Source organism: Arachis hypogaea, chromosome 19 (assembly GCF_003086295.3).
Source record: "Arachis hypogaea cultivar Tifrunner chromosome 19, arahy.Tifrunner.gnm2.J5K5, whole genome shotgun sequence".
In the NCBI taxonomy this organism is placed as follows: domain Eukaryota; kingdom Viridiplantae; phylum Streptophyta; class Magnoliopsida; order Fabales; family Fabaceae; genus Arachis; species Arachis hypogaea.
This window is the reverse complement of record NC_092054.1, coordinates 130,967,629-130,990,101: the sequence shown is the minus strand read 5'-3', so window position 1 is coordinate 130,990,101 and position 22,473 is coordinate 130,967,629. Positions and strand designations below refer to the sequence as shown.

At 40.1% G+C, this 22,473-nt stretch overlaps 1 non-coding gene across 1 annotated transcript; it reads left to right on the top strand.

Moving 5' to 3' along the window:
* Positions 1 to 5,233: 5,233 nt before the first annotated feature.
* LOC112780312 (small nucleolar RNA R71) lies at positions 5,234 to 5,337 on the top strand. Its single transcript, XR_003191157.1, has one exon. It is a non-coding gene; the product is annotated as a small nucleolar RNA R71 (small nucleolar RNA).
* The last annotated feature ends 17,136 nt before the right edge of the window (positions 5,338 to 22,473 follow it).

The following is a 22,473-nucleotide window of genomic DNA, read 5'->3' as shown; positions in this document are numbered from 1 at the left end:
AGGCATTTGTCTCAGAAGTTCAAACCATTGGTGCCTAGCTTATTTTCTCAATTTTTCTGCTTTTTGGTTGCCTTTTTCAGTGGCTTTTTCTTCTTCTTTTTCTTTCTTTTTCATGGCCAAAGACATTTATTCATCAAGATCCATAGATAGTTTTCAATTTCTACATAAAAAATGATAATTCTACACTCTATTTCCAGTGATCTGACTAAACAATCAAGCATGCATACCACCACTTAATTCTACTTGATTTGTCACTAATTTAGCCAAGTTACTTTTGTTCAAACTTTTCTTTTATTTTTGGAAACAGAACAAGCATGGCAAGCACTCGTTTAAGAAGGTGAAGTTATATCCAAACATCTAGGCATTCACTTTATTCAAAGCAATAAACAGACACTCATAAAAAAAAACTCCACATAACACTTAAATGACTTATGATGAAAGAAAGCTCATAAAGACAATCCACCAATGATCATTTGATTATTAAGGAACGAGACCACCTCTTATTTATTGCTTGGTTCTTCTTAATTCTTGGGATCCTGCTTCTTCTTGCTTCCTGCCTCTTTTTGACCACTTGTGCTTCCTTTGTCTTTTCTTATGAGCTTTTTCCAGAATCCAGCCTTTTTCATCGTTTCTTCCACTCCTTTTTCAAGGATCATTGCCTTGTTTATTTCTCCTTCTTTCCTCCCTTTGAAATACTCATCAAAAGCTGGGAATGCTGGGTCCATCTTGTGTAGATGTTCCCCTATGTAGTTAAGCTTGATTTGCGAACTGATGTTGTAATCAGCTTGGACTGAGTATCTTGCATTCTGTAAAGTGGTGGCTTCCTTGACTGCCAAGATATTGGCATCTTGGTGTTGGCATATGTGGCTGAAGGATTCCTGTAAGTGTAAATTCTGTTCCCTTTGCAGATCGAAGAATCTTGATTCAAAGTTCCTTTGCATATCCATCATTTTTAGGTGAAAGTCCTCTTGTCTCTCCTGAGACCTCATGTATTGTTGAGACATTCCTTCCATGATTTCCTGCATTCTGCTCATATCCATGGGGTCTCTGGGAATTCGTTGTCTTCTTTCTGGAATTGCTTGCTCTTCTTGCTCTTCTTCTCTGTCTTCTCCTTCCTGTCTTTCTTGTTCTGCTTCTTGCTTGGCTTCCACTTGTTGCCCTTCTTCATTTCTTCTTCTTGTATGTCTTGGAGGAGTTGGGCCAAGAGTCATTCTGTACGCAGTTATGGCCAATCCAGGATATAGCCAATTAGGTCTTTCATCCTCAAGTGGTACTTGGGCATCGATGCATAGTCTAATGATGGTGCTAGGGAAGTGGAGCCAGGATTCAGGGTCACTTTTCTCACTAAACTCTTGTATCTGTTCAGCAATGAGTTTATGAACTTTGATCTCCCCTCCCACCATAATGCAATGTAGCAAGATGGCTCTTTTAGGGACTATTTCTGAAGAGTTTGCAGTGGGTAGGATGGATCTCCTAACTATTGCATACCACCCTTTAGCTTCAGGTGTTAGGTCTCCCCTTCTCAAGACTCTTGGAGCCCCTCTTGTTTTTCTCACCCATTCAGCTCTGATGGCACAAAGGTCTTCAGCAATAGTTGTATAGTCAGGTTCTCCTATCATCCTTTCTTCATAACTTGCTTGGCTGAAATGTATGTTTTTCAGGCCAAGAGTTTTCATGATTGCTTTGGGACTGAAGTCAACTTCCACCCCTCTCACATAGCTTTTGTATGTGGGTTTCTTGGTTGGATCCTCCCTTACTGCATTTGCATAAAACTCTTTCACCAGGTTGATGTTGATTTTAGTGATTGGCTTAGTCAGGAGCTCCCACTTCCGCTTTTTGATCTTTTCCCAAACACCTGGGAACTCATCTTTTTCAAGGTCAAAGGGAACCTCAGCTAGTACCGTTTTAGGTCTCATCCATTCGGCTTGAATCTCATGGAAAACTGATCTGTATCTCCATGCATCGAATTCCCTGTTTTCCTCCATTGGCTGCTTGTCTTTTCTTCTTTTGTGGCTAGATGAAGCTGCCATTGGTTCTTTAGTTTTGGTAAGTGACAAGCTAAAGTTGACAAGGTGAAGCAAGAAGTGTTGTTGGAAGTGTGGGGAGGTTGTTTTCGGTAAGAGATAGTTTATGCTATGATGAAGGAAATGTGCATGAAGGAGATTTGGTGGTGTTGAACTCGTTCCCCAAGTGGTTCTTTATAGTGCCCATAAGTGAAAAATGGACGGCTAGGGTGGTTTGTGAAGGGTGGCTTGATGGTAAATATATGAATTAGGGAGAAGGACAAATTGCTTTTCATTTTCTTGGAAGTATTCTGGGTGCATTAGGTTGTACATGTAGCAATCTTTTCTTGCAGAACTTCCTTTTCCCATGTGTTAGCTTCAAAGACTTGTGAACTTTCTTTTTGACCAAGCACCGTGCCTCCCTTTGTCTTTTTCCTCCATTTTTGTCTTTTCTTTTGTACCTGCACAAACAAACAAGTTTGCTATCATTTTTCGGTCCATGTGAATGATGAATAGTACTTGCACATGTAAATCAATGATTGACTTCATGAGCTTATAGCCGTGACTTTTGTATATATGCACACTTATTATTGGACACCAAACTTAGTGTTTGGTAAAGTCTCCTAATGACATGAAATCCATATTGGTTGTCCTTAATGAATGTGCATAATTCTAATAAATCATAGTCACTTTGGCTCTTTGATTCTAAACAAAGTTACTACCCTAAGTGATTGAAACCAAAGTATTAAAACATGCGAATGGTATACTTGTCATGAATTTTGAAATCCAGAGGAACTTCTTGCTTTTCATAAACTGTGTTCAAAAGGAACACCAAACTTAATGTTTGGTCGTGCACCTTGAATGAAAGATGGACTCCAATTTGAGTAAGATTTGGGAGTGCCTTCAGGCACACCAAACTTAGAGACCAATTGTAATTTACATGCAAAGTTTAGTGCACTTTATCAATAGTTGTCCTGAGGATTCAAGTTCATGCATAAGAAACCATGCTTTATTAGATGTAAGCAAAGCACTAAAGATTAAGGATACTAAAAACATGGGTTGCCTCCCATGAAGCGCTTCTTTAACGTCACTAGCTTGACGGTTGTCCCTTGTTAGGGTGGATTGTAGTGCTTGACGTCTTCTCCTCTCACTATGCAAACGTCCCCACTTGATTCCTTCATGACCTCTAAATGTTCCATAGAAAGAACTTTCCTGATTGTGAACACTTGAGGGCGCTGGGAAGGAATTGTTTTGAGGCCAGGTGGGATTGGCAGATAATGACTTGATATCACTTTATCTCCCGGGGAGAAACCTTCAGTGGGAATTTTCTTGTTTCTCCACCCTCTTGGCAATTTCTTTACAATTCTTCCCTTTCTCTTGAAGCTTTCTTCATTGACCCTTATGCTGGGAGGATCCTTCTGATCTGTTTCTATTGATTCTTGTGGCTTTAACTCTTGCAATTCTTGTTTGCTTTCCAAGGACTGTTTCAGAGTTTCAGCTGCCGGATTGCTTTCCTCCAAACACAGATGGCTACTCTCATCCTTAGGCTTTTCATGTTCTGGTTCAGGCTCAGATGCAGGTTTGAAAACATTGAAAATGAGCTGTTCATCATGTATTCTCAAAATTAGCTCTCCTTGTTCTACATCTATGAGTGCTCTAGCAGTGGCTAGAAATGGCCTCCCCAGAATGATGGGGTGTAGGTAGCTTTCCTCCATGTCCAAAATGACAAAGTCTGTGGGGAAAAAATAGTTTCCCACTTTCACCAGCACATTCTCAACTACCCCTTCAGCTTGCTTCTGAGTTTTGTCAGCCAGTTGTATGATTACATCAGTGGATCTCACCTCATTCAGTTGTAGCCTCTTCATAAGAGTCAGAGGCATCACATTTATGCTAGCTCCTAGATCACAGAGTCCTTTGTCAATTTTTGTTTCTCCTATGATGCAGGGGATATGAAAACTTCCTGGGTCTGTTTTCGTAGAGATTATATCCTTCTTGATGAGGGCACTGCATTCTTTGTTCATTATTACAGTTTGTCCTCCTTTAAAACTCTTTTCTTGCTCAGCAATTCCTTTAAATACTTGATATGTGTTGGCATCTGCTGGAGAGTCTCAAGAAAGGGAATGTTGATATGGAGAGACTTAAATGTCTCTAAAAACCTTGAATAGGTTTTCCCCTTTTCACTTCCTCCTAACCTCTGAGGAAATGGTGCTTTTGGTTGGTATATTTCCAGCATGCCTTTTTGCAGTTCCTTGGCTTGCTCAGTTTCACTTTCCTGCTTAGCTTCCTCCACACCTTCCTTCAAGATTTCTGGCTCCTGTTTTGAGGGTCTGATTCCTTCTTCTTCTGAGACTTCCTTCAATATGGTGATGGCCTTGCATTATTCCCATCTCACTCTCTTTTGTTCCCCTTTAGGATTCTTTTCTGTGTCACTAGGGAACACTGCAGTTGATTTGGGGGCCTGTTGAGATAGCTCTCCTACTTGAGACTCCATCCTCTTGAGTTTTTCACCATGGTTCCTTAAGGTAGCTCTCACATCATCCCTGAAGCTTTTCAATTCGGTTATGTCTTGACTCATGGTTGCCATCATTCCTTCTATCCGGTTTAATTGATCTTGAAATTGTTGGTTCGGATTAGGTTGGGTAGGTTGATTATTTTGGCCATGATATGGTGGTTGGGAGTAAGTGTTTTGTGTGGCTTGGTATGATCTTTGGTTGGAGTTTTGGTATGTGGGATTGTTATGTGTGTTGTGGTTGTAAGGTTTGTGGTTTTGTGGTTGGGTTTGTTGGTTCCCCCACCCAAAGTTTGGGTGATTTTTCCATCCTGGGTTGTAAGTGTTGGAATGTGGATCATATGATTGTCTTTGTTGGTTTCCCACATAGTTGGCCTCTTCCCAATCACCTCCTTCAATGCTTACTTCCTCTTGATCTTGTGTGTGTATTGCAGCCACTTGCTTTGTTTCTAATTGCCTGGTAAGCTCTGCTAGTTGCTTGGCAAACACCTTGTTTTGGGCTAAAATTGTATCAACATGGTTCAGCTCCATGACTCCCTTAGTGTTGTGCCTCTCTGATGCATAGTAGTACTCATTCTCAGCCACTGTCTCAATCACTTCAATGGCTTCTTCCACAGTCTTTTTCCTGTTCAATGAACCTCCTGATGAATGGTCTACAGCCTTCCTTGATTCATAAGAGAGTCCATCATAGAAAATATGCAATTGCACCCAATCATGGAACATGTCTGGTGGGCATTTCCTCGTCAAATCCTTGAATCTCTCCCATGCCTCGTAGAGAGTTTCACCATCTTGTTGTCTAAAAGTTTGAACCTCAGATCGAAGCCTATTGACCTTTTGTGGGGGGTAGAAACGTGCCAGAAACTTGCTTTCCACCTCATCCCATGTTGTTAGACTCCCCCTTGGGAATGATTCCAGCCACTTAGCTGCTTTGTCCCTAAGTGAAAATGGGAACAAAAGCAGTTTATAGGCATCTTCCTGGACTCCATTGGACTTCACAGTGTCACAAATTCTCAGGAATTTTGTGAGATGTTGGTTGGGATCTTCATTAGCACTCCCACCAAATGAACAATGATTCTCCACAAGTGATATTAGCTGTGGTTTGAGCTCAAAATTGTTGGCCTGAATGGGTGGTTTCTGAATGCTGCTACCACAATTCCCAGAGGTTGGGTTTATGTATGAACTAAGAACCCTCCTCTCAGGAATGGCATTGTTTCCATCAGCTCTCTCATGGTTGTGAACTTCTCTATCCATGTTGAGATCTAGAGCTTCCTCAAAATTGTCCTCAGATTCTCCTTCAGATTCTTCTTCTCCCAGTACTCTCTTCCCTCTTGCTTCCCTTCTAAGTCTATGAAGGGTCCTCTCTGGTTCGGTATATGGAGGAGTTGATGTCTCTCCTCTCCTACCTGTCATACAAGAACACAGAACAGGCAACAAACAAGTGAAATACTCTTGGTTAATGGAAGAGTATGGTTAGATCAATTGAGGAATTAATTCAAACAGTTAGTGAGTCAGTGAGTTAGTTGCTTGAATTTAAAGACATAAAGAAAGAAAGCATGTAATAGAGTGCGGAAATTAAAATTCAACAAGTAACTTGTACTGAATTAATCAAAACACAAAAAAAAAAATGCTCAATCTAGTTAACTTCCAATTGGAGAATTGTCAATCGAAAACCAATCCCCGGCAACGGCGCCATAAACTTGATGCGCATAAACTAGTTATGCTACGATTTAGGAAATTGCACGATCGGCAAAATTCCTTCCGGCAAGTGCACCGGTTATCGTCAAGTAAAAACTCACAATAGAGTGAGGTCGAATCCCACAAGGATTGGTTGAATGAGCAATTCGGATTAGAAGTGTGTGCTAGTTGAGCGGAATCAAGATTTATATGAGAATTGCGGAATGTAAAATTGGCGGGAAAAGTAAATGACAAGAAATTGAAATGGCGGAATCTTAAATTGCATGAATTAAAGAGCAGAAGCTAAATTGCTGAAATTAAAAGGGAATGGGGGTGATTGCATGAATTGATTTGCAGAATGTAAAGAGAAAGTGGAAATCAGAAATGGGGAATTCATTGGGTGTTAGGAGATATTGAGATCTCCGAATCAAATCATGTATATCTCTTCCTCAACCAATGCGTTCATTGAATTTTGCTTGGCAATCTTATATGATTGGATCCCAATCCCTTGGCTCACCAATTCTCTCTAAAAACAAACAAATTCCCAATCCCTTGGTTTAAATGTTCATAAGAAGAGATGATGCTCGATCACTGATTATACCACACAGTTTCATGAACCACAATTTGGTAGGATTACATGTCACAATATCCATCCAAACCCCAATCCAATTCACTGTGAGAAAGCTTCTCCAGCATGAATCCTCCATTCCTTTCCCAAGGTTCCGAAGGATTCCAATTATGGGTAGTTTCTTTCCCAAGATAACTACCCAATGGAATTAGATCGAGAAGCTTTCTAACAAAATTCAAGAGAAAAGATTGAAGAAGAAGATAAACTATTATTGATTCATTGAATTACAATAGAGCTCCCTAACCCAATGAAAGGGGTTTAGTGAGTCATAGCTCTGAATTCAACTACAAAGATATGAAAACTAGCTAGAAATGAAAAGGTAAAAGTTTTCTCTAACTTAAATTCTATCCTATTTATACACTTTCTATATTGAGCTTTTGTTGTGCTTCTTGGGCTTTGAGGCCTCTCCCTGCTTTCCTTTTGTCTTGGGTTTATGATCCATAATCTTGATGAGGCTGTTGATCCAAATTCTGTAACATTCATTGAGCCAACTTAGTGATAATCAAATAATGACACATGACTCAATAAATTGAGATTTCAAACTCATCAATCCTTCAGGCCCAATCCCATAAACCATGATATTCAATTGGGTTTCATACCAGAGTAAGTTTAAGTTAATGTTTGTGCTCAAAGACTAACTTAAACCGCAATATTTTTGGCCCAGAAACCTTTTCCAAGAGTGGCGTTTAAGTTGCAGTTTAAGCTTAAACTGCAGCTTAAACGCCAGACACGTCCAGTGAGGCCTTTTGTAGAAGCACGTTTAAGCTTCAGTTTAAGGTTAAACTGAAGCTTAAACGTGGAAATGGAAGAAGGCAGCCCTGGAGAGTTATGTAGTCGAACACGTTTAAGCTTCAGTTTAAGGTTAAACTGAAGCTTAAACGTGGATATAGGAAGGGCAGCCCTGGAGGTCGAACACGTTTAACCTCCAGTTTAAGGTTAAACTGGAGGTTAAACGTGGAAATGGAAGGAGGCATCCTGGAGGTCGAACACGTTTAACCTCCAGTTTAAGGTTAAACTGGAGGTTAAACGTGGAAGCTTAGAAGGGTAGCCCTGGAGGTGTCGAACACGTTTAAGCTCCAGTTTGAGGTCAAACTGGAGCTTAAACGTGGAAATGGAGAAAGCAACCCTGGAGGAAAGTTCTTGGTCGAACACGTTTAAGCTCCAGTTTGAGGTCAAACTGGAGCTTAAACGTGGAAATGGCTCCCTGGTGCACTTCCCATTTCTGGCGTTTAACCTCCAGTTTAAGGTTAAACTGGAGGTTAAACGTGGAACTCCTTCCTGAGTGGCATTATCATTCTGGCGTTTAACCTCCAGTTTGAGGTCAAACTGGAGGTTAAACGTGGAATGCTTCTTTGGTGAGACTTTTCATTCTGGCGTTTAACCTCCAGTTTAAGGTTAAACTGGAGGTTAAACTTCAATTCCAGCATTTCTTAGCCTTCCTGATTCTGGCGTTTAAGCTCCAGTTTAGGCTTAAACTGGAACTTAAACTCCACATGTGATATTCAAGCTTCCTTTATTGATTTTGTTGCTTCCTTGCTTAGCCTCTTTTTTCCCTGAAATCATCCAAACAATTGCATCAAAGTCTTGTAAAATTTCATGAGAAATCTTCCATTCATAGCATTCAAGTAATATAACTAAAGCTCATGGAATTTGCATTAAAATCATACTGTTTGGATGGTTCATTGCTTTGTTCTTCATTTAACCATTTTTGGTTACTTTAAGCTCAAGAAAATGCATAAAACAACTAAAACTAACAGAAAAATGCTAGTGAAACTAGCCTAAGATGCCTTGGCATCACCCGGCATTTATCTCAACCTTGAGTTGAAGAGAAGGACTTGATCCCCAACTCTAAACTCTCTTCTCTTGATGTTCTTGTCATGTACCGCCTTCACCTTTTCTTTGTAGAGCCTTAAGTTTTCATACGCTTCTAGCTGAAGGCACTCTAATTCCTCCAGTTGTAATTTTCTTTCAATATCGGCTCCTCCCAATCCTGAGTTACATTCCTTCACAGCACAGTAAGCTTTGTGTTCTATCTCTACCGGAAGGTGACAAGCCTTTCTGTAGACTAGGCGGAACGGACTCATGCCGATAGGTGTCTTGTAAGCAGTCCGATAAGCCCACAGCGCATCTCCAAGCCTAGAGCTCCAGTCCCTTCTATGAGGTTTAACAATCTTCTCGTGTATTGATACGGAAAAATTTAATTTCACGTAATTACCGGCAAGTATATCGGGTCGTATCAAGTACTAATACTCACAAGAGTGAGGTCGATCCCACGGAGATTAGTGGATTAAGCAATTTTAGTTAAATGGTGTTCTAGTTAGGCAAACAATCTGTGATTTCTTGATATATTCAACATGAAGGTAAATACAGAAATATAATTGACAAAGAATTAAAATGACTAAAAGTAAAATAACACAAATTAAATGACTGGGAATGTAATAGCTAAAACTTAAAGTGCAAGAAAGTAAGAACTGAAAAAATAGCTAAAGCGTAAATAGCAAGTAAGTAAGAGCTAAAATATAAATGGCAGGAATTATAAATTGTAGGAATGTAAAAGGGAAATTGGGTAGTGGGTGATTAGAAACTCAAAGGACTTAAAATGAAGATTTGTGATGGGTGAGATCACTAGGGATCAGAGATGTTGATTTCTCATGAATTAATGGTGATCAATCCCTTCTCAATCATGTGGATAGATCTATGGTGGATTGTGAATAATTAGATCCCAATCTCTTGGTAATTTAATTTCTCTTGTCACAAACAATTGCCAATCTATTGATCTAATTGCTCATGAGAAGAGGTGAAGATCAATTGCTAATCCCAAATGCCACATGATTCTCAGAATTTCAATTCAAGGTGGTTATATCTCACATACCAAACCAAGAATATATCAACCAAGAGAATCATGAGCGGATAATTTATACGCTTTTTGGCACTGTTTTTAGTATGTTTTTAGTATATTTTAGTTAGTTTTTATTATATTTTTATTAGTTTTTATTTAAAATTCACTTTTCTAGAATTTACTATGAGTTTGTGTATTTTTCTGTGATTTCAGATATTTTCTGGCTGAAATTGAGGAACCTAAGCAAAAATCTGATTCAGAGGCTGACAAAGGACTGCAGATGTTGTTGGATTCTGACCTCCCTGCACTCGAAGTGGATTTTCTGGAGCTACAGAAGTTCAATTGGCGCGCTCTTAATTGCGTTGGAAAGTGAATATCGTGGGCTTTCCAGCAATATATAATAGTTCATACTTTGCCTAAGATTTGATGGCCCAAACTGGCGTTCCAAGTCAGCTTAAGAATTCTGGCGTTTAACGCCAAAACTGGTATAAAAGCTGGAGTTAAACGCCCAAACTGGCACAAAAGCTGGCGTTTAACTCCAAGAAAAGTCTCTACACATGAAAGCTTCAATGCTCAGCCCAAGCACATACCAAGTGGGCCCCGAAAGTGAATTTTTACACTAAACACCCTAGCTTACTCATTTTCTGTAACCCTTGGTCACTAGTTTACTATAAAAACTACTTTTAGTGATTCATCTTGTACCTATTGACACTTTACACGTTTCATATTGTATTCTCTACGGCATGAGTCTCTAAACCCTATTGTTGGGGGTGAGGAGCTCTGCTGTTCTTCATGAATTAATGCAATTACTACTGTTTTCCATTCTATCACGCTTGCTTTTATTCTAAGATATTCATTCGCACTTCAACCTGATAAATGTGATGATCCGTGACACTCATCATCATTCTCACCTATGAACGCGTGCCTGACAACCACCTCCATTCTACCTTAGATTGAATGCATATCTCTTAGACTCATGATTCAGATCAGAGTCTTCGTGGTATAAGCTAGAATTATTGGCGGCCATTCCTGAGATCCGGAACGTCTAAACCTTGTCTGTGGTATTCTGAGTAGGATTTGGGAAGGGATGACTGTGACGAGCTTCAAACTTGCGAGTGTTGGGCGTAGTGACAGACGCAAAAGGATCAATGGATCCTATTCCGACATGATCGAGAACCGACAGATGATTAGCCGTGCGGTGACAGCGTATTTGGAACATTTTCACTGAAAAGACGGGAAGTAGCCATTGACAACGGTGATGCCCAACTTAAAGCTTGCCATGGAAGGAGCCTTGCGTGCATGAAGAAGAAGATAGTAGGAAAGCAGAGATTCAGAAGACAAAGTATCTCCAAAGCCTTAACCTGTTCTTCATTACTGCATAACAAGTATTTATTTCATGTTCTTTTACTTTTTACAATTAAATCTGAGAATTATTGATATCATAACTAAGAGTTACAAGATAACCATAGCTTGCTTCAAGCCGACAATCTCCGTGGGATCGACCCTTACTCACGTAAGGTATTACTTGGACGACCCAGTGCACTTGCTGGTTAGTTGTGCGGAGTTGCAAAAGTGTGATTGTAATTTCGTGCACCAGAGGATAAACCCCAAACTGAATTCTATGACTCCTTTCTCAAGTTTATCACACAATTCAAGTAGATTCAATCCCTCTCTCGATAGTAATTGAATCTATGAAGCACAAGAGTTTCCTCTTAGATAATCTACTTGGATTGAGAAAAAAAAGAAGAAGTATTAATTCATTAAAACCAACAGAGCTCCTCCCCTAGTAAAAATGGGGTTTAGTGACTCATAGCTCCAAGTACAAACAGAAATTCAAAACTGGAAATTAAACTAAGTATAGAAGTAAAAGAAAAAGAAAGCTACAAGCAAAGATGAAACTGAAAGCAATGTAAAGTCTGAGCCAAAAAGTAAAAATGCCAAAAGTCCTAAAAAGTCTTAAAATGTCCAAGCCCCCTAATAATCTAAGGTGCCACCTATTTATACAAGTTTACTGGCTTCTCAGGTGTACTTACAAGTTTCTTCAAGTGGGCCTTGTACACCTTCAGTTGGTACAGCATTCTGTAGAATATTCTGCTCCCAGGCTGGTGTAGCATTTTTGGGGGAAAACGTAGCGCTCGTGCACTCACGCGTATGTGTCACCCACGCGTACGTGTGATCGACATTTTTGGTACTTGTCACGCATACGCGTCACCCACGCGATGCGTGACCCTCATCGTTGGTGTCAAAGGCGTAGCGTTAGTGTCAAAGGCACTCTTCCACGCGTACGCTTCGTCCATGCGTGCGCGTGGCCTTCAGAAAAATCACTTTCAAGTGTACGCGTCACCCACGCGTACGCATCACCAGCTGAAAATATCACCCTCACGCGTACGCGTCACCCACGCGTACGCGTCGCCAGCTAAATTTTTCCTCTTCTATCGCAGGCGCTCTTGGTAAAAACGTAGCGCCAAAGGCGCTCTTCTTCAAGACTCATAGCGCTCTTGAAGGGAACTTAGCGTCAAAGGAGCTCTTCTGATGTGAGGGACTCTTTTGAGGAGAACTGAGCGCCAAAGGCGCTTTCCTGGGTTGCATAACGCCTTTTAAGGAGAACGGAGCGCCAAAGGCACTCTTCCTCTGTCATGATCACAAAACAAAATTGCATCAAAGCTCTGTCCACTTATGCAACCAATTCTAATAATTCATTCATTCAACATTTTTTGGAGTTAATTGCATGGAATTTACCAAAAATCATTTAGTCCTTGACACATTAGTGTATGATGAGGAAATTCATTCAAATTCTTGTTTATTTCAAATAAAATGCCTGAAATTAAACTAAAAGTAACCAAACTAACCAGCTAATCTAGCTAAGATGCAAATGCATCACAGTACCAAACTTAAAACCTTGCTTGTCCTTAAGTAAGAAAAGAATTATGCATAAAATTTTCTTTTACTTGGAATGGGTTGAAGAATAGCTTATAATGCCTTGGTGAGTGAAGTGATTAAGTGATAGTGGGGTGAACTCCGAATTATATGCTCATGCAAGGATTCCAGTGCCTATTAGTCCCTACATTTTGGAAGTCTTAGGTCTTAGGACTTTCATTCAAATGATATTATGGAAGTCTCTTTATAGATAGTCACCTTGAAGCAGCATTTATGTTCTAACATTTTTCTTTTCTTTTTGTATCTTGACCTCTACTCTAAATGTCATGTTTCAAAGCGGCTTTTTAAGATAAGCTCTCGATCAATACTCCCAAACCAGTTGGTCTAAGGTATTAGGTGTTGAAACACCCCTTAGGATTTACTTGCTCAAGCCTCTCTCTTTGACACAAATCTACCACAAGCATTTAACTAAAATAATAACTCTTTGAGTTCTTGTTTCTTTCTTTTTCTTCCTAGTAATTGATGCTTAGAGCCTTGGACCTTGTTCTTTGTTTTTTTATTTCTTTTGTTTTTTTTTTGTTGCTACTTCTTGGATCAATAGATGTTTGAGAATTTCCACAGTACTTCTCTAAACTTCATGTCCTGTCTATGAGCTCCCATGCAGGTTTTCACAAACATGCAACCTCAATACACAATCATACAATCAGAACCACCACTTCTCTTAATCTTTTGCTTGCCTCAAAATTTTTAGGATTTCTCAACCCTTCTTTTCAAAGAAATGTTCTCTATTCTCATTCTTAGAGATATTGAGTGCAAGCAATTTTTCAAGAGTATGGTGCTGTGAGATATCAAGCATCCTGGTTATTAAACCACAAGGAAACTATACTAAGCAAACAAACAGGGGCACTATATCAATTTCAATTATAGCAATTTTGAATACAAGACAATCACTTAACAATACAACCTCTTGGTGTTCACTTGCTTTACTCCTTATCATAATCATTGTTGGTCTTTGTATCCCTCTTTGTCTCTATGGTTGATGATGCTTAGTTCTTCCAAAAACTGAAGTGACAGCCTACAATGAACTTTGAAAGTTGCTTGTCCCCAAGCACTTGAAAGATAGTTATCATGCATGTATGCTTATGGATTCTTGAACTAAAAGTGGTGTCCGAACACCAAACTTAATTCCTTGCTTACTTCTATATGCCAAAACAGAGTGCATCTTTCGTGCATGCATACTACATCATGTGCTTTAAAACTATTAGGAGATGAACTACAGAACTAAAAGGTAAACAAGTGAAATGCAAGTTTAGTCTATTTCTATGATTGTTTGGAATTTGTGACTATTCATGATTGTCTCAACGGTTACTTTGTGTTCAATTGATGTTACTGGTGGAACACCAAACTTGGTATCATACATTCACCCTTGATTTTGTTTCTCTGTTGATACAATCACATTGGTGTGGAACACCAAACTTAATTCCTTGCAATACATAGAAATTGAGCTAACCATTTATTCTGAAAAGAGTATAAAAGAGTTACCTAAGGTTGGGTTGCCTCCCAACAAGCGCTCTTTTATCGTCACTAGCTTGACGATTGTCCCTTATTAGGGAGGATAACGCTCATAGTGCCTTAGCCCTTCCCCTCTCACCGTGAGCTTTCTTCCAGTATCCTTCTTGTTGATTTCCACATATTCAAGTGAGAGGATTTTATTCACTGTGTAGTATCCAAAAAAATGTGATGTTTCCATTGGTTGGTAAGTTAGCATCACTTTATCCCCTGGTATGAAGCCTTCAGTGGGAATTTTTTTATTTCTCCACCCTCTTGGCACTTTCTTCTTGGGATTCTTTTCATTTCTAGGACGTAGTTCATGTTTTGGAGTCTCAATTTTTGGAAGGTTCTTGCTGAGGATTTCATATGGAGGCTTTGGTTGTAGTTCCTTCTCGATTCCTTGAGCTTGTTGCAACACTTCTACCTCTTCCCTTCCTTTCCAGCATGAGCATAAGTACATCGGGAGTGACTCATCAGGTGCCTCTTTCAAGTTTGGATCTCTCAAATCAATCTTCATACACTCTTCTTCTTGAGTGGGATCTTGCAAACTCTTGAAGACATGGAACACTATATGCTCTTCGTGCACTCTTAGCATCAATTCTCCTTTCTCAACATCTATTAATGCTCTGTCCGTAGCTAAAAAGGGTCTCCCTAGAATGAATGGGAGTGTTATAATCTTCCTCCATGTCTAGAATGACGAAGTCAGCTGGGAGGAAAAATTTTCCCACCTTTACCAATACATTCTCCAAAACCCTAAGTGCTTGCTTGATGGATTTGTCTGCCATTTGGAGGGCTATCTGTGTAGGTTTCAATTCATGAATTTGAAGCTTCTTCATCAAGGATAGAGGCATCAGATTTATGCTTGCACCAAGGTCACAAAATGCTTTCTCAATTATCATGGTGCCTATAGTGCAGGGATATGAAAGCTCCATGGGTCCTTCCTCTTCCTTGGCAATTCTCTCTGGATGATGGCACTACACTTCCTGGTCATCACAACCATTTGTCCTTCTTTCAAGGATCTTTTTTTTGTCAATAATTCCTTCATGAACTTAACATATAATGGCATCTATTGAAGTGCTTCTATGAAAGGGATGTTGATGTGCAGCATCTTAAATGTCTCCAGGAATTTGGAGTACTGCTTCTCTTTGTTTTCTCCCTTGAACCTTTGAGGATATGATAACATTGGTTGGTATGCTTTCACTGCCTCCCTCTTAGTTGACTTATCACTCTGTGTAGAAGTTTCTTGCTCCTGTTTTTGCTCCTTCACTTCTTCTTTTAAGCCTTCTTTGTTGTGCTCTTCCTGAGTGATGGCTTTTTTCTCCACTTTTTTTCCACTTATCAAAGTGATTGCTTTATACTCCTCCCATTTTATGGCTTTTTCTATGTCCCTGGGATTATTTTCAGTGTCACTAGGGAAGGCATTTGCTCGCTTCTCACCCATCTCTGTGATTTGTCTAGCCATTTGTCCCATCTGCCTCTCAAAATTTCTCATTGAGGCCTCTTGATTTTTGAGTGTCAGGGCTTGATCTTTCCTTGCTGCTTCCTAATCTTGTCTTGCCATCTCTTGAGTTTTGATGAGTTTATCCATCAACATCTCTAAGTTAGAGATCCTCTGAGAGTTTGAATGTGGTTGCATGGGATGTGATGGTTGCTGGTGGAAGTTATTTGGGGCACTGAGGTGGGTGTTTTGTGAGTTGAATGGAGGTGTGGAGAAGTTATTCTGGTGGGCTTGTGAGTTATTGTGGGGTTGATGATATGTGTTTTATGTGCTTTTGTTTTGGTTAGTGTTATTGGATGGGTGATTTTGGTTGTTTGTGTTAGAATTGGGGTTCCTCTGCCATTGATTTTGATTATCTCCCCACCTCAAGTTAGGATGGTTCCTCCATGATAAATTGTATGTATCACTATAGAAGTCATTTTGGGATGAGCTTGAGGTGTTGTGCATGTATTGAACTTGCTCCGGTTGCTGCTCGTTATTGAATTTCTCAAAACCTTCTTCACATTGGCCCCATTCATTTGAAGGTTGGCTTGCTGTGCTCACTGCAGCAAGCTGGAGTCCATCTATTCTTTTTGCCATTATTTCTATTTGTTGTTAGATTTGTTGATGCATCACTTTGTTCTGTGCTAATATAGTATCTACACCCTCAAGTTCTAATACACCCTTCTTTGGAATTGGGTTGCGTTGCCTTTGAGAAGCATAAAAGTATTGATTATTGGCAACAATGTGTATGAGATCTTGAGCTTCTTTGGCCATTTTCATCAACTGGAGTGAGCCTCCTGCAGAGTAGTGTAATGCCTGTTGTGCTTCTAGAGTTAGGCTCTCATAGAAGTTCTGGAGTCTTATCCACTCACTGAAAATGTCAGGTGGGCACTTCCTTATCAAAGCTTTGTATCTTTCCCATGCCTCATAGAGTGACTCTCCATCCATTTGTGTGAAATTTTGTACCTCTGTTTTCAACTTGATGATTCTCTGAGGTGGGTAAAACCTAGCTAGGAATTTGCTCACCCAATCATCCCAGTTATTGATGCTCTCCTTGGGAAAGGTCTCCAACCATTGAAATGCCTTATCCCTAAGAGAAAATGGGAACAGCAGCAGCTTGTACATGTCTGGATGGACACCATTTGTCTTAACTGTTTCGCATATCCTCAGGAAGACAGACAAGTATTGATTAGGGTCTTCAAGAGGACCCCCTCCATAAGAGCAATTGTTCTGCACCAAAGTGATGAGTTGAGACTTCAACTCAAAGTTATTAGCATGGACTTTTGGAGTGAGTATGCTGCTTCTACAGTTCCTAGGGTTAGGAATGGTATATGAAGCCAACACCCTCCTAGCAGGTTGTCTATGGTTATTAGCAACCTCCTCAGGTGGGTTATGCATGTTATCCTCCATAACTTGATTTTCTTCTTCTGAGTCTTCTTCGCCAATTACCCCCTTCTCCCTTGCTTCTCTTCTAAGTCTCAGGAAGGTTCTTTCAGGCTCAGAATCAACGGAAGTAGAAGCTCCTCTCCTTCCTCCTAGCATGTACAATCACAAACAAACCAAGTGAAAAATGGACACTCTGATGATAGAGTGTTATTAGAGGGTTAGATGACACAAAGTGTCAAACAGTTAGAGTGCATAAACCAAATGAAAGAAAAATGCCTAATCTAGACTACCACTAACTTAATCATTGTTAATCTTTACCAATTCCCGGCAACGGCGCCAAAAACTTGATACAGAAAAATTTAATTTCACATGATTACCGGCAAGTATACCGGGTCGTATCAAGTAGTAATACTCACAAGAGTGAGGTCGATCCCACGGAGACTAGCGGATTAAGCAATTTAAGTTAAATGGTGTTCTAGTTAGGCAAACAATTTGTGATTTCTTGATATATTCAACATGAAGGTAAATACAGAATTATAAATGACAAAGAATTAAAATGACTGAAAGTAAAATAACATGAATTAAATGACTGGGAATGTAATAGCTGAAACTTAAAGTGCAAGAAAGTAAGAACTGAAATGTAAATAGCTAAAGTGTAAATTGCAAGTAAGTAAGAGCTGAAATATAAATGGTAGGAATTATAAATTGCAGGAATGTAAAAAGGAAATTGGGTAGTGGGTGATTAGAAACTCAAAGGACTTGAAATGAAGATTTGTGATGGGTGAGATCACTAGGGATTAGAGATGTTGATTTCTCATGAATTAATGGTGATCAATCCCTTCTCAATCATGTGGATAGATCTATGGCGGATTGTGAATAATTAGATCCCAATCTCTTGGTAATTCAATTTCTCTTGTCACAAATAATTGCCAATCTCTTGATTTAATTGCTCATGAGAAGAGGTGAAGAGCAATTGCTAATCCCAAATGCCACATGATTCTCAGAATTTTAATTCAAGGTGGTTACATCTCACATACCAAACCAAGAATATATCAACCAAGAGAATCATGAGAGGATAAACCCCAAACTGAATTCTATGACTCCTTTCTCAAGTTTATCACACAATTCAAGTAGATTCAATCTCTCTCTCGATAGTAATTGAATCTATGAAGCACAAGAGTTTCCTCTTAGATAATCTACTTGAATTGAGAAGGAAAAAAGAAGTATTAATTCATTAAAACCAATAACATAGCTCCTACCCCTAGTGAAAATGGGGTTTAGTGACTCATAGCTCAAAGTACAAACAGAAATTCAAAACTGGAAATTAAACTAAGTATAGAAGTAAAAGAAAAAGAAAGCTACAAGCAAAGATGAAACTGAAAGCAATGTAAAGTCTGAGCCAAAAAGTAAAAATGCCAAAAGTCCTAAAAAGTCTAAAAATGTCCAAGCCCCCAAATGATCTAAGGTGCCACCTATTTATACAAGTTTACTGGCTTCTCAGGTGTACTTGCAAATTTCTTCAAGTGGCCCTTGTACACCTTCAGTTGGTACAGCATTCTATAGAATATTCTGCTCCCAGGCTGGCGTAGCATTTTTGGGAAAAACGTAGCACTCGTACCCTCACGCGTACGCGTCACCCACACGTGCGCGTCATCGACGTTTTTGGCACTTGTCACGCGTACGCGTCACCCACGTGTACGCGTGACCCTCAGCGTTGGTGTCAAAGGCGTAGCGTTAGTGTCAAAGGCGCTCTTCTACGTGTATGCTTCGTCCACGCATGCGCGTGGCCTTCAGAAAAATCACTTTCATGCGTACGCGTCACCCACGCGTACGCGTCACGAGCTGAAAACATCACCCTCACGCATACGCGTCACCTACGCGTACACGTCGCCAGCTAAACTTTCCCTCTTCTATCGCAGGCGCTCTTGGTAAAAATGTCGCGCCAAAGGCACTCTTCTTGGAGACTCATAGCACTCTTGAAGGGAACGTAGCACCAAAGGTGCTCTTTTGATGTGAGGGACACTTTTGAGGAGAATGGAGCGCCAAAGGCGCTTTCTGAGGTTGCATAGCACCTTTTGAGGAGAACGGAGTGCCAAAGGCGCTCTTCCCCTGTCATGATCATAAAACAAAATTGCATCAAAGCTCTGTCCACTTATGCAACCAATTCTAATAATTCATTCATTCAACATTTTCTTGAGTTAATTGCATAGAATTTACCAAAAATCATTTAGTCCTTGACACATTAGTGTATGATGAGGAAATTCATTCAAATTCTTGTTTAGGGAGGATGATGCTCATAGTGCCTTAGCCCTTCCGATCTCACCGTGAGCTTTCTTCCAGTATCCTTCTTGATGATTTCCACATGTTAAATTGAGAGGATTTTATTCACTGTGTAGTATCCAAAAAAATGTGGAGATGTGTCCATTGGTTGGTAAGTTAGCATCACTTTATCCCCTGGTATGAAGCCTTCAGTGGGAATTTTTTTTTGTTTCTCCACCCTCTTGGCACTTTCTTCTTGGGATTTTTTTCTTTTCCAGGAGGTAGTTCATGTTTTGGGGTCTCAATTTTTGGAAGGTTCTTGCTGAGGATTTCATATGGAGGCTTTGGTTGTAGTTCCTTCTTGATTCCTTGAGCTTGTTGCGACACTTCTACCTCTTCCCTTCCTTTCCAGCATGAGCTTAAGTACATCGGGAGTGACTCATCAGGTGCCACTTTTAAGTTTGGATCTATCAAATTAATCCTCATACACTCTTCTTCTTGAGTGGGATCTTGCAAACTCTTGAAGACATGGAAAACTATATGCTCTTTGTGCACTCTTAGCATCAATTCTCCTTTCTCAACATCTATTAATGCTCTGTCCATAGCTAAAAAGGGTCTCCCTAGAATGAATGGGAGTGTTATAATCTTCCTCCATGTCTAGAATGACGAAGTCAGCTGGGAGGAAAAATTTTCCCACCTTTACCAATACATTCTCCAAAACCCTAAGTGCTTGCTTGATGGATTTGTCTGCCATTTGGAGGGCTATCTGTGTAGGTTTCAATTCATGAATTTGAAGCTTCTTCATCAAGGATAGAGGCATCAGATTTATGCTTGCACCAAGGTCACAAAATGCTTTCTCAATTATCATGGTGCCTATAGTGCAGGGATATGAAAGCTCCATGGGTCCTTCCTCTTCCTTGGCAATTCTCTCTGGATGATGGCACTACACTTCCTGGTCATCACAACCATTTGTCCTTCTTTCAAGGATCTTTTTTTTGTCAATAATTCCTTCATGAACTTAACATATAATGGCATCTGTTGAAGTGCTTCTATGAAAGGGATGTTGATGTGCAGCATCTTAAATGTCTCCAGGAATTTGGAGTACTGCTTCTCTTTGTTTTCTCCCTTGAACCTTTGAGGATATGATAACATTGGTTGGTATGCTTTCACTGCCTCCCTCTTAGTTGACTTATCACTCTGTGTAGAAGTTTCTTGCTCCTGCTTTTGCTCCTTCACTTCTTCTTTTAAGCCTTCTTTGTTGTGCTCTTCCTGAGTGATGGCTTTTTTCTCCACTTCTCAAAGTGATTACTTTACACTCCTCCCATTTTATGGCTTTTCCTGTGTCTCTGGGGTTGTTTTCAGTGTCACTAGGAAAGGCATTTGCTTGCTTCTCACCATCTCTGTGATTTGTCTAGCCATTTGTCCCATCTGCCTCTCAAGATTTCTCACTGCTCTTCCATCAATCTCAAAGGAGTAGGTACCCAAGAAGGCATCCAATTTAAATCGAGAGGTCTTCAAGAACGGCCTCCCAAGCAAGATAGATGATGGCCTTCTTGAGTCATTAGGGGGCATCTCAAGAATGTAGAAATCAATAGAAAAAAATCAAACCCTAAATGCTCACTAAGACGTCTTCCGTAATGCCAACCACTGAGATTATGCTTTTATCTGCCAACACAAAATGGGCTGCCGACCTTCTCAACTGTGGAAGCTTCAAAGTATCATATACAGATAATGGCATAATACTGACACAGGAACCTAAGTCACACATGCAATCAACAAACTGTACACCACTTATAGTGCAAGTAACCATACAGGGACTGGGATCACCAAATTTCTCCGGTATAGCACCCATCAGAGCAGACACCGAGCTACCCAAAGGAATAGTTTCTAAATCATGAATCTTTTCCTTATTCATGTACAAATCCTTTAGAAACTTAGCATACTTAGTAACTTGACGAATAGCATCAAAAAGGAGAATAGTTATCTCAATCTTTTGAAGATATCCACCATCTTGGGATCTAGCTCTACTTACTTTTTAGTCCTCCTAACAAGGTATGGAAAAGGAATGGGAATGACTTCTTTCAAAATATTGTCTTCCTTAGATACTCCATTCCTTGGTTGAGCAACTTCTTCTTCAACCGCTTCTTATACCTGATCCTCGTCTTCAACATCTTTTACCTCAACAACTTCTTCATCTTGAATGTCTTCTCTTGAGCTTGGCTCCTCTGGACTCCTCTCTTGCAATGTAGTGCCAGACCTCAAAGTGATGGCATTGATTCCACCCTTGAGGTTAGGTAAAGGTTGAGAGAGAAGTGCACTAGAGCTTGAAGATTGAGTGTTGAAGGTAGAGGGTGGATCCATACGGGATAGAAGAGCTTGGATGGTAGAGGTAAGACCGATGATGCTAGAGTTAAGTGAAGTTTAAAGCTCTTTTTGTCCTTGAAGAATAGAACGAAATGTTTCACCTTAGTTGGAAGAGGAATGAGGGTAGGTAATTTGTGGGACTTGTGATTGGTTGATTTGAGGTGCTTGAGCTTGTCTTTGGTGAGGTGGTTGGTATCTTTGGCCCTGGTTTTGTTGTTGGTACGGAGGGTTTTGTTGATACCGATTTTGTTGGAACTTATTATTCCACCTTTGATTTTCACCATTGTCTCTACCTCCTTAGTTGTAATTGTCTCTCCATCCTTGGTTGAGATTGTCTTGCCAACCTTGATTGTAGTTACCACCTTGATTATAGTTACCACCTTGTTGATAGTACCCTTGATTCGGACGGTTGTAATAAGTATTGGTAGCCGCTAAGGTGTTGTCCTCTTGGAGTTGTGGACATTCATCAGTATAGTGAGAATAGCAAGCGCAAATTCCACATACTCTCTGAGGGACTAACTGTTGATATTGTTGTTGTGGAGGGGGTGGAGGTTGTTGTTGATTAAGTTGGAGTTGCTTGAGTATATTGGTCATCTCTTCCAAAGTCTTGGTGAGAGCGGCGGTCTCACTACTAGAAGAAACTTCTGCAATAGCCTTGGGATGATTATTTCTTTGCCTTTCATGTTGAGTAGACTCAGCCAAATCGGTGATCAGTTGCCACGCATCTGTCGCCGTTGTACTTTGTCAGAGAGCCATTACTCGCAGCATCCAAGAGGGTCTTGTCTCGAGGCTTCACACCTTGGTAGAAATAGCTAATTAACACCAACTGGTCAATCAAGTGATGGGGGCACGAGTCAAGGAGATTCCTAAAGCGTTCCAATACTAATAGAGAGTCTCTGATTC